At 55.5% G+C, this 12448-nt stretch overlaps 1 protein-coding gene across 5 annotated transcripts in view; it reads right to left on the bottom strand.

Moving 5' to 3' along the window:
• The window catches only part of CCDC85C (coiled-coil domain containing 85C), a 91941-nt gene that overhangs the window by 70414 nt on the left and 9079 nt on the right, over window positions 1-12448 (bottom strand). The window lies entirely within an intron of this gene.

Genomic DNA, 12448 nt, shown 5'->3' with positions numbered 1-12448 from the left:
ACTGCGCCTCTGCACTCCAGCCTGGGTGACAGAGCAAGACTCCGTCTCAAAAAAAGAAAAAAAAAAGTTAAGTAAAAACTAGGGAAATCTGAATCAAGAATGGATTCTAATTGATACCAATCAATACGGGTTCATTCATTGTAATGAATGCACAAGACCAGTTAAGAAGCTAATAGGGGACACTGGGTACAGAGTTTATACGAGAACTCTCTGTATCTCCTCAATTTTTCCATAAATTTAAAATCTGCCCTAGGCTGGTCTGAGTGCAGTGGTATTTACAACTAATTGATCACAATCAGTTATAGATTTCTTTGTTCCTTCTCCACTCCCACTGCTTCACTTGACTAGCCTTTTAAAATATTCTTTTAAAATGTCTTTTAAAAAAATTAAACTAAAAAAATTTTTGAAAAGATAAAACTGCTCTAAAAAACAAAGTTTATTTTTAAAAGTGTGTATAACTGGCCGGGCACGGTGGCACACCTGTAATCCCAGCACTTTGGGAGGCCAAGGCGGATGGATTAACTAAGGTCAGGAGTTTGCGACCAGCCTGACTGACATGGTGAAACCCCATTTCTACTAAATACAAAAAATCAGCTGGGCATGGTGGCACATGCCTATAATCCCAGCTACTTTGGAGGCTGAGGCAGGAGAATCACTTGAACGTGGGAGGCGGAGGTTACAATGAGCCAAGATCGCACAATCGCACTCCAGGCTGGGCAACAAGAGCGAAACTCCTTCTCAAAGAAAAAAAAAAAAAAATCCTGGGCACGGTGGCTCACGCCTGTTATCCTAGCACTTTGGGAGGCCGAGGCGGGCAGATCACAAGGTCAGAAGTTTGAGACCAGCCTGGCCAATATGGTGAAACCACGTCTCTACTAAAAAAATACAAAAAATTAGCCGGGCTTGGTGACAGACGCCTGTAGTCTCACCTACTCGGGAGGCTGAGGCAGAAGAATTGCTTGAACCTGGGAGGCAGAGGTTGCAGCGAGCCGAGATCGCGTCACTGTGCTCCAGCCTGGGTGACAAAGCGAGGTTCTGTCTAAAAAGTGTATATAACTAACATAGACATGTGATAAAATCTCTTAAAACACTGCACACACAGAGAAATGTGTGCGTGTAACAGGCAGGTGCAATCTGAGCTCCGGTTTGCAGTCGAGGCTGCGCTGTGTCACTGTCGTGGTCCTGGCTTTGATAATGCACTCCTTACGTGAGATGTCACCACTGGAGGAAGCTGGGGAAGGGTATGCAGGAGCCCTTTGTAGTACTTTTGCAACTTTTTTTTCTTCTTTTTAGAAAAGGGGGGCTCACTATGTTGTTCAGGCTGGCCTCCAACTTGCTGGGCTCAAGTAATCCTCCTGCCTTAGCCTCCCAAGTGGCTGGGACTACAGGTACGCATAACCGTGCCTGACTTACTTTTGCAACTTTCTGTGAGGGTAGGATTAGAGATGATTTTTAAATCATAATTTTGAGCATTATAGTGTCTTCCAAGTGTTTCCACAATGAGCAATGGATTATTTAGGGGCAGGCGATTCTCTGCACCTCCACCAGCGATAAATCACGTGGTGGTGGGGAGTGGAGCCAGTGGTCCAAGGACCAGGTGAGATAGCATCTGGGAGGTGCTCCTGCCCCTATCCAGGCAGGGTGCTTATCCAGCAGGCCACGCAGAGCACACAAGCATCCTTGCCACACCATCACCACATGCTCCCCCTTGCACAGAGACCAGACAAAGAAGGGGGCTACCTTGCTCCCCAAGCCTGGTGGGGTTTATGTGTCATGTTACGTCAGCAGAGGTTCTAGCCTCCCTGAGCTCCTCTCAGGGGAATCTCAGGATAAATTAGGAAGGCAGAACTCAGGCAGGGGTGTACAGTGCACGAGAAGAAATCTGTCACATGGCGAACACTGAAATGTAAATCCTTCATGGTTTTGCAGCCAGAAAAAGTTTTCTTACCAGTGCTCAACTTTCAAGTCCACATAACTCCCCACTGCCTACAGAGGGGGAAAAAAAAAATCACACTCCAAATAAGAACTGCCTCGGGGCTGGGCGCAGTGGACGCTGTAATCCCAGCACTTTGGGAGGCTGAGGCAGGAGAATGGCTTGAGCTCAAGAGTTTGAGACCAGCCTGGGCAATACAGCAAGACCTTGTCTCTACAGAGAAGCATTTTTTTTTTAAATTGGCCAGGCATGGTGGCACACACCTGTAGTACCAGATACTCGGGAGGCTGAGGCAGAAGGATCTCTTGAGCCAGGGAGATGGAGGCTGCAGTAAGCTAAGATTGGGCAACTGCACTCCAGCCTGGGCCACAAAGCGAGACCCTGTCCCGTCTATCCCCAAAGAGAAGAACTGCCTCCATACCACACCTGTTCAGTCCTCCCATGGGAAGCAAAGACACATGCTAATAACAGTGTCACTGTGGGCCACACTCACAGTGGTACGCAGAGACTCCCTGGGTGCTGGGGTCAAAGGTAGTTAGTTCTTTTTCTAAATTTCCTACAATAAACAGGAAATAGTTTGGGAAAAAGAAAAAGTTACTGATGGGGAAAGGCTGCTTTTATGTGGAGAGAGCACAGAGAGGTGGTGTGGGCAGGTGTCAGGTGTGCGGACCCCAGAGCCAGAGTGCTGGGGTCAAACTGCAGCTCTGCCGCTTTCTCCACCAGGACCTTGGGCAAGTGACTTCACGTCTCTGTGCCTCAATTTGCTCTTTGCTCAAATGGGGAACATAAGTGTCTTTGCCCTGCAAGGGTCAAATGAGTGAATGTGTAGGAAGTGCTGAGTGACTGTTAGCTATTATTGTTCCTACTATTATTGTTGTCACCACACACGTCTTGTTTGATCCTCAAGAGCCCATACGATGGGATGGCTGGGACACCTCATTAACAGACAGAAAGGTGTGGCACGTGGGTCTGCAGCCTTGTCTGAGATCACATGGGTGGATGCACGACTAGCGTTCAGATGCAAAGACCCTCCCTCTGGGCCCCCTTAGGTAGCACAGACCCTTGGGGCACCAGCCAGGTAACTAAAGACCTCCTCACCTGGGGCCCACATGGCAAGGTGGTGTGGCTGTCCCAGCCCTTTGCCAAACACAGCAGTGAGGTTAAGACCAAGACCTTTCTTCCCTGGACCTTACGCCTAAAGCTAGAAGGTGGCCCTGCTCTGCTGTCCCTTTCTGGGCAGGACCTTCTTTCCAGGTTGCTCTTCCCTGCCTTGGCACCCAGACCAAGCAGTAACAATGACCCCACATGACTCTGAGGCCCAGAATCAGGCAGGGCTGGAGGAGAGCTCAGGGCCCCCTTTAGATGAGGCTCCAAGGAGGAGGCACCTGGCCCAAGTCCCACCACGAGTGCAGGGCCACAGGGGGCCGGGGTCAGGGCCAGTGCAGGGCCAGTTCTCCCCCAGAGAACTCCGCCCCCACCCCTCCCTACACCCAGAAGGGCCAGCTCAGAGACGCCAGGCCCCATCTGTCTCCCAAGCACCAGCAAGCAGGGCATAGCCTGGGGGGTGGGGACGTGGCCATCAGCAGGCACCAGAGGCACAATCTCCTCTGCCACAAATGCCCCTCATAGGCGGCGGCACTGCTGAAGAAGACGGCCCAGCCTGGAGTGGAAAAGGTCCGGGGCACTGAATCACCAAAACCTCCACCTCCCCAGTCAGGAAACTGAGGCACGTGGTGAGGGGCACTTGTCTGAGCACCACACTAGGGAACCCACTAGAATATGCTAGAATGGGGGCATGGATAGGGTGCATGTGACATGCCATGAGCTCGGGGGCTCCGCTTCCCATCTGCACATTTACAACACTCAGGCAGCCCCGAGGGTTCCTCCTCCTGAAGCCCTTTCATGATAAACGCATCCATTTTTAGAAAGAAGCCTCTTTAACGAGGCATTATTTCCAGATGCCAACTCATCACTGTCACACATGAGCCTCTCCCTGTCTGAGCCACTGGAGACGTGGACAGCAGCAATGTGTCGGCGGGGGACCCCCAGCCAGCCACTCTGCTCCGCCGGCCGCTCCTTCCACCCTATGCCTGCCACTGTCCATCAAGGTCCCCGGGCCAGAGGAAAGCCCTACCTATAGCACACCCCAAATCCCACCAGGCAGCCTCAGGGCTGGGGCACCACAGCCAAGCCCGCAGCCACAGGCGGCACTCCTGCGCTCACAGAGGGCCTCTGCCCTCCTACCGGAGGCCTGCTTGCTCCTGGGGGTGACAGTGGGAGGGACACCCCAACAGAGCAACAGCCAAGGTCCCGGCCAGGCCCACCAGCCCCTCAAGGCCCATCCCACCATCCTGAGGTTCTGGACAGCCTCTGCAAGGAGACCTCCCTCTTCCTCCCAGATTCCTCCCTAGGCCTGCCAGAGGTCTCACACCATCGTGGGGCATTAAAAGGATAAAATCTCAGGACAGAGATAAAGGGTGCTGGCACATGATCCCAGGCAGCCCCTGCCTCGGGAGAATCCCGGGTTCAGAGCAGGATGAGTCACTGTGGACTGTCTCTCCAAGACCTTCCCCAACATCCTTGCAGGGCAATTAACTGTCTGCTAAAGCCCTCAGGGCCTCATGACCAAAAATTAGCTGAGTGCCTAAAGTCAATGGTCAGAACTAAGTCTCATTTAAGGCCTCTGGGGGAGATTTTGTTTAGGAAGAAAAGAAAAACCAAGAACAGGGTACATGGATTTATTCCATCCCCCTATGGGATGGCCCCAGAGAGCTCTAAGCCAAAGGTCTGCCTCACAGGGGACAAAGACCTTCCAAGGCTCCCAGCCAGCCCTGTCCCTCACAGCCCTTCCACAAGGTCAGTCACTCACCCACTTCTGGGCCACACTGCCTCGCTCATTGTTCTCAACTGGGAAAGGCCATGGGCCTGGCATGGGGGAGAGGCCTAAGCACCTGAGGGCAGCCACGCATCTCAGGAGGCAGGCCGGTCAAGCAGGGACCCTGGAGCAGCACCCCCGCACAGCCATGCGCCTGAGGACCTCTGCGCCCCCTCACTGCAGGGGGGCTGACTCTACCTCTCCCGCAGTCTCATCCCCAGGCGCTGAGTAAGACGGTGCAGCAGGCAGGGGGCCACTCTAGCCTGGAGCCCCCACATCACAGCCAGCCACAGAAATGTCTGCCATACAAATAACAGAGCCACACTGCCCTCCTGGCCAGCTTCTGCGTCCCTGTTCTCGTGGAGAATGTGGCAAGCCCCAGTCCAGTGCCCTCCAGTCTCCCCTCGGCCCTCCCAGCTCGCCTGTGCCTGCCACCCCTCACCTGAATCCCCTTCCACACCCCCAGGCCTGCACAGGCCTTCTGGGCCGGATTCCCCACTGGGTCTGTCGTCCCCACTTCCTCCAGCTGCCAATCAGCAGACCAACAAGGGGCGGGTAGGGCTGACTGGGGAGACAAGCATCTCAGCCGAACACAAGAGTCACCCCGGGGGCAGCCTTTCCCGCTACAAAGGAATGCCGAGTTCAACCTGCTTAGGATGCAGCTGGCATGGTGGTACGCCAGCACCTTTCTGAGTTAAACATTGGTGAGGACACCCACCCAGGGTGCCTTCAGCCAGGCCGGCCAGTCCTGTGCACAAACCACCTTCTCCTCATCCCAGGCCCCACCGGGTGCTCCTAAGCCTGCCGTTTCCAGATGCCAATGCCAGTCGATGCCTGTATATTTACCCAGAGAAAAGAGAGCCCACAGACCCATCCAAAAGTCACCAGAGGCCGGGTGTGGGAGTATGAAGGAGAGATCAAGGTTGTAATTCAAAAGAAAATGAGATTTTCCCATTTTTATTCTGCTCCTGCTGGCAATGGCGCTGGCCCAGGAGGCCTGAGGAAGCGAGCTGGGGGGGAGGGAAGCCTGGCACAGGTGGTGGCAAAGGGTCCCCTGGCGGCCCTTTCTGGTCTGGGGTCAGGTCATTCCCCCACCCGGATAAGCACTTGGAAGGTGGTCCTGAAGGGAGAAACCAGGCCACTGCAGGTCTTCAAAGCCCCAAGCAGCAAGAATACCCAAAAAAGCCCCCAAAAGTACTGGTTCTACTAGATGGAGGGAAGAGGCCAAGCTAGGAGCAGCCTCGGGCAAGGCTGACAAAAAGGATGGCCTGGGCTCCTAGAGCTTCCCCAAGTTCCTCCGGGGTCTCCGAGCACCATGGATGTGAACCAACTGCTTCACCTCACATGTGGGTAAACTGAGGCCTGGGGAGACTGGTCAGAGACTGAGGCGGAAAGAAAATAATCAGGAGGAAGAAGTCCAGGAAGCAGATGTTTTCATGAAAACATCCACCCAACCCTAAAGCCCTCATATAAACAAAAACAGCTTCAGGAAAGAGGCCCAAGCAGCGTCAACAGAGTGAGCCCTGAGGACGGCAGGCAGGGGTGAGCACAGAGCCACAGCCGGATCTACAGAGTGAGCCCTGAGGACAGCAGGCAGGGGTGAGCACAGAGCCATGGCCCAGATCCACCAGACAAGACACAGCCAGGACGGCTGGGCGCCCAGGGTAACCGGCACGCGTAGAACGCTGTTGGATTTTACTCAACTCTATGCCTTTGTGTTCTGTGTGGAGTTTCCCGACCATGAACATGCATTCAGTTGATCTATTTTTATTTTTTAAAGGCTTCAGGCAGGAGCCTCACCAACCCTCCTACCTGGATTCTTCATCTTTCCTGAGTCATGGACCACTTTGGGCTCTGATTAGAGCTGCAGTCCCTATTCCAGGAAAAATGCAGGACTGCACAGTCATTTTGGGGTTCAGGGGTCCCAGTTAAGGAGTCTGTGGATGCACTGGCTGATGGGTTGCAGAGGCCACTGCCCATGTGACCAGTGCAGAGAGGAGGACAGGCTGCTGAGAGGAAGCAGGGGCTGCTATGGGGCCATGGGCAGCCCTGAGCTAGCCCAGTTATCTACCTTCTGTTATGACCCCCAAAATAAAGCAATAGCCAGGAGGATCACACCGCTGCCTACACCCCTGCCTGCGCCCAGGGGTTCCGAGAGCCCAAGTGACCCCCTCCACTGCAGCCATGCCCACGGCGCATTTGCTGCAGGCAGGAGGGCAGACCCCAGGGATGGCCGCTCTCCCTCTGCCTCCCTCCTGCTCAGAGTTTGGGTTGCACCAAACAAGAGGTCTTTTCATCCAGGGTTTCGCACAACATTTCAGCGCCACACACTTCAGCGCAGATCATGTTGCCCACACCAGACCAGCATTCATGGGGCACAAGCTTTTAACTCAGTGGAGAGGGATTAGAGTCTCTGCAGATCAGAGCAGCCCTGGGGTGGGGATGCCAGCAAAAGAGTAAGAAGCATCCCAAGGCCTCCTGACCACTTCTGGGGTCCTCCAAACTCCCAGTTTTGGGGACCACCCTCCAGGGTGGGGGCACCAGCGGGAGGGCAGGCAGCATCCCGAGGGCCTCCTGACCACACTCCCTGTGCTGTTCCATCCAACCTGTCAGCAGGAGGAATGTGACAGGGCAGAGCTGGAGCAGGCAGAGGCATTGGTGGCAGGCTCACCAGAAACCCTCGGCTGACAGGGACAGCTCAGCAAAAAGGGAGCGGCAGGAGAAGACTGGGAGGCCTGATGGGTTGTCAGGGGTACTGGGGGCCTCCAGGGCCATTGACATCAGAGACCCCCTTGCCTGCCACGGCTCCCCCTACCATCAACACTGCCATTGTGTTTCCAGAATAAGGCAGTTTGGAAAGGTCTTTCTTCCTGGTGGTCTAGTGGCGAAAAAAAGAAAATAGAAGGGGCTTTCGTGTGACCTTCCCAACCAACAAGGTCGGGGAAGCCTCTGTTTATGGATGAAGCAAGTGTCCCAGCCAAGTCCTGGGAGGGGACAAGTTGGGAGCTGGGCTGGGGTCGGTCTGACGCAGGTCCAGTCTCCCTGTGCACTCTGCTGCTGTAATCACACTGATGCCACCCTGACGCCCCCCAAGCCCCGACCAACACACCAGAGGCTCGATGAGTCACGACAGGAGAGCGCCACAAGGCTGCAGTGAGCAGGGGCCAAGCCCAGAGTCAGAGCCTCAGCTAGAGTGCCAATGGCCTTATCCACCAGGGACGGCCAGAGTAACGGCCAGCAGCTGGACACGGCGGCTCATTTAACCCCAAGAGGCACCTGCCTGCCACAGCTGCCAAGGGGAGGCGGCAGCACAAAGGGCAGGAGGGGAGGACGCTCAAAGCTCTAGTGACAAGGCCAGGGCAGTCTGCAGCCTCCCTGGGAGGGAGGGGGTGCCTCACTGGCCAATGTCCAATCTGCCCCCACCCCATCGGTTTAAAAGCCACATTCTTTGTTTTCTGATCCTGAAGCCTTTGTGGCCTCATTTCGAGAACAAGGTGCTGGCAGCTGGGAGCCAGTTGGCTGAGCTCTGCCGGGGAGACCCCTGGAGCTGTGCAGCTCTCTCTGGGATTAGGTTTCCTGCCCACACACGTGGACCCCCACATGCGCCCGCTCAAGGCTACCAGCCTCTTCTATGTGGGCAGGCCTTGCACCCACGGCCACAGGACATCCTCCAAGAGCCTGGCCTGGGGCTGCGGAGGCTCCCACGGCTCCCACGGATGCTGAGTGCGCCAGGGCTGCAGGTCCCATATCCTGTAGCCCAGCCACCTGCAAAGGCTGCCCTGCACCTCAGAGGAAGGGTGGGATTTCAGTCCACGCAGGAGGCAGGGAAAGGGGCCACCTGAGGGCCTGCGATGTGCCTTCTGCACGGCAAGTGGTCCTGGGGCCACAACTCCAGGGCCAGGGTGGTAAAGCGCTGCAGCCAGTGGGGAGGGTGGGGCGACTCCATACTCAGGTGTCAGGTTTCTTTTCTTTTTTCTTTTTTTTTTTTTCGGAAACAGAGTCTCACTCTGTCACCCAGGCTGCCAGGCTGGAGTGCAGTGGCATGACCTTGGCTCACAGCAACCTCCACCTCCCGAGTTCAAGAGATTCTCCTGCCTCAGCCTCCCGAGTAGCTGGGATTACAGGCATGCACCACCAAGCCCAGCTAATTTTGTATATTTAGTAGAGATGGGGTTTCACCATGTTGGCCAGGCTGGTCTCGAACTCCTGACCTCAGGTGATCAGCTCGCCTCAGCCTCCCAAAGCGCTGGGATGACAGGCGTGAGCCACCACACCCAGCCAGGTTTCAGGTTTCTTTCCGTGGACAAGTAGGAGTCGCAAAGCCCAAGGAAGAATCGTCTAGACCAGCGCTTCCCAGCAGAATTCCCTCAATGATGGAATTTTCCTCATCTCGCTGTCAGCACGGTACTAGCCCATGCGAAGGTAGGGTGGTCGGTGTGGCTGCATGTCTCTTAATTGTAATGAAAGTGAATTGAAGCAGCTACATATGGCTAGTGGACACCACTCGGGTTTACAGCCAGGAAACCTTGACTGTGAGGGGTCATGGGTTAGGCAGGGGAGCAGGAGTGCAGGGGAGAGAGGAAGGGACCCAAACCCAGAAGACACAAAGTGAATAGCATAGGGACCAGCAGCAATCTGGACACCTGAGCCTCCAGGCCAGGAGCAAGAGGTAGGGAGAGACTGCTCAGCCCGGCCCAGGGCGATGTTTTCCCCCTGGGCAGGAGGGGCTGGAGAGAGTGCTGGAAGTTGCTCAGAGAGGTCGTAGGTGACCAGCACACCACCCCATTCTGGAAGACAAGCCCAGGGAGACATCAAATGCCACCAGGAAGTTGAGATGAGAAGAGGCTGCTGGACAGAGCCAGAGCCACCATTCCCAGAGTTTGGGATTGCCCAGGGCCAAGGAGCAAACATGGGGAAGGAGGTGGCCTCAGCCTCTAGGGTTTATCCTCTGGCAAAGGGAGGAAGGCCAAGGGGCACAGCGGTAGACAGGAGGGGCTCTGTGTTGCTTTGGACCAGGAAACGTGAGCCTGTTTGTGGGGAAGGGGCCAGAGGACAGACCCAAAAGAAACAAGAGAAAGGAGACAATGGCAGAAGCAGAGGGAGGTCCCCCAGGAGGGGCTGGGCAAAGGCGAGGGGGGGAAGAGGGGAGCCTTCCCCTGCCAGCCAGGACAGAAGGTGTTGAAAGAAGGAGAAACTAGCTTCTTAGTTTTCTGGAGAAAGGGTGGGTGGGTGGGGGGAGCGTCCCATTGTCCCACCAGCCGCTGAGGGATATTAAGCAGCCGGGAAACAGAGCCTTGGCACGGGCAGTGTGGCCGGAACCCACCACAAAGGGCCACTCCCAGAGCGGGCTCATTAGGGAGCCGGGCCGGTGCCGTGCGCGGTGACAGGCGGGCACATTCAGGGCCCCACACAATCGGGCCCTTGTGGTGGGCGGGGGAGCACCACGCTCAAAGGAGCCTCTGATTCCTAGACAAGAGCGGGCCTCCTTCTTGCCTTACAACCTGGGAGCCAACGGAAAGACAGATTTGGGAAGACAAAGAGATGCTTCCCCTGACAGTGGATGGTCTATTTTTGGAAATGGGTCGACTTCTCCGTAGCTGCCGTTTCGGTGCCACCAGCCCTGCCTGCCTCTGTCCCCTTCAAAACAGCCTAGAAAGGCCTCTGCCTCACCTGCCCAGCCCTGCAAAAGGGGGGTGGTGAAGGCAGCCGCCTCCATGGGGATGCCTGGCAGCTGGTTCGAGCTCCTGGGGCAGGGAGGTAGGGGTGCAAGCCAGGGTGCATCCAGGGCCCAAAACGGCATTCCACGGCCTCGCCAAAGCCATCTCCCCGGCGTCTGTGCAGCACAGGTCAGCGAGGGGGCAACACAGGCAGAGCCGTTTACCCCTCACTGCTAACGTGAACTGACACTGGCCTCCCAACTCTGGCCAGCCAGGCTCTGGGGTGCCCAGTGTGGGCGCATCCTCGCCCCTAGCTGGCCTGCTGGCAGGGCCCATGGCTGTTCTCCAGGATCCTGGCTCTGGCCACCCAGCAGAACCCCCAGAGCCTTCACAGCCTCCAATGACACCAGGACCAAACTGCACCCATCTCTGGGGCTGGGCATGGGCACTGGTATTTTTTAAAGTTTTCTAAGTGATAGGTAATATACAGCCACAGTTAGGAACCACTGGTAAAAGCCAAAAGGTATATATTTTAGTAATTATTCAGAGGAAATGGGGAAGGTGGGGTTGTATAAATCACCACCCTCTTGGGGAGGTTTGATTTTGCTGGGGGCGGTGGGGAGGGGAGCAGGGGGCGGGAAGTAACTTATTTAACTCAGTGCCAAGTGTATAAATGAGAAAAGAAAGACAGGTGGGCAAAGTGGGTCAACCACTATCTGGCACCTGGTCAGTCTTTCCGGGACTGTTCACTCCTCCCTCCAACACTGACTACGCATTGCAACAACATTCTGGACTGGGGGAGAGACAGGACTGAAAGCGGAGGAACCTCGAGTCCAGGAACACGCAGCCTTGTCCCCAGCAAACCTGCACCAAGAATCGAAGCTCAGCGTTCTCCTCTTGCACTAAACCCATTACTGAGTCCTTTAAGCAGAGGCAATCAGATAGGGGAGGCAGGTACTTCCATTGGGGCCCTGCAGGAGGGGAGGCTGGCCTGGGCCGGGGTCACAGCCTCAAGCAGCATTTAGACAGGTCACCATCTCTAGGCCCCACAGTGGGACCCATGTGGTCACAGGCAGCCTCACCATCCCCACCTGCCCCAAGGCAAGGACAAACCACCAGGCAGGTGATAAAACCCAGGCTGTAGGGTATAGGAAGAGAATCTCCAGGAATATAAAAGAGCTGGCTCATAGGACCACAGAGTGACTGATAGGAGGCAGGATGGGCAGGGGAGGCCACCCCTTCCTTGTGGCTCTGAGTCAAAGGGCCAGAGGAGATGAGGGTCCCTGGGACTCTCAGCTCAGCCCATCCAAGCTTCCCATTTTACAGATGGGAAAATGAGGGCCCAGGGAGAGGAACAGACTTACACGTGGTTGGGTCTCAAGTGGGCTGAAGCCACTGGTTCTGTCTGGATTGTCCAATCCACAGAACAGTGGTAATCTTCCAAGACCCCCAGGCAGGGAGCATGTCAGCTGACAAGGCCACTCAGGCCCAGCAGGTGATGTGTCTGCATATTTATCAGGTGGGGAGCAGGGGAAAGATGGGGACAGGCTGTAAAAAGTTTCCAGTTTCTAATAGGACTTCTAACAGGTAACTCTGGGTCCTCTTGGAAAGTCCATCAGAAAAGGTTAGAGCTGGAACTGCCCACACCCTGAAGGGAAGCCCAACCCAGGGACTTCAGGGACAGTGGAAGAGGCTTCAGAGACCCCACCTGCCCTGGCCCTGCTCACTGCCCCAGTCCCACTCATCCATCACCCCAGCTGAACCCAAGGTGCAGGCGAATGCCCACCACACGCCTTTGCTCGGCTCGTCTTTCTGTTTTGGTTTCGTTTGGTTTTGGTTTTGGTTTGGTTTGGTTTGAGATGAGTCTTGCTCTGTGGCCCAGGCTGGAGTGCAGTGGCGCGATGGCTCACTGCAACCTCTGCCTCCTAGGTTCAAGAGATTCTCCTGCCTCAGCCTGCCAAGTAGCTGGCATTATAGGCGCAT

The sequence above is a fragment of the Symphalangus syndactylus genome, chromosome 8 (assembly GCF_028878055.3).
Source record: "Symphalangus syndactylus isolate Jambi chromosome 8, NHGRI_mSymSyn1-v2.1_pri, whole genome shotgun sequence".
Lineage (NCBI taxonomy): Eukaryota > Metazoa > Chordata > Mammalia > Primates > Hylobatidae > Symphalangus > Symphalangus syndactylus.
This window is presented reverse-complemented; position numbering and strand designations above follow the sequence as displayed.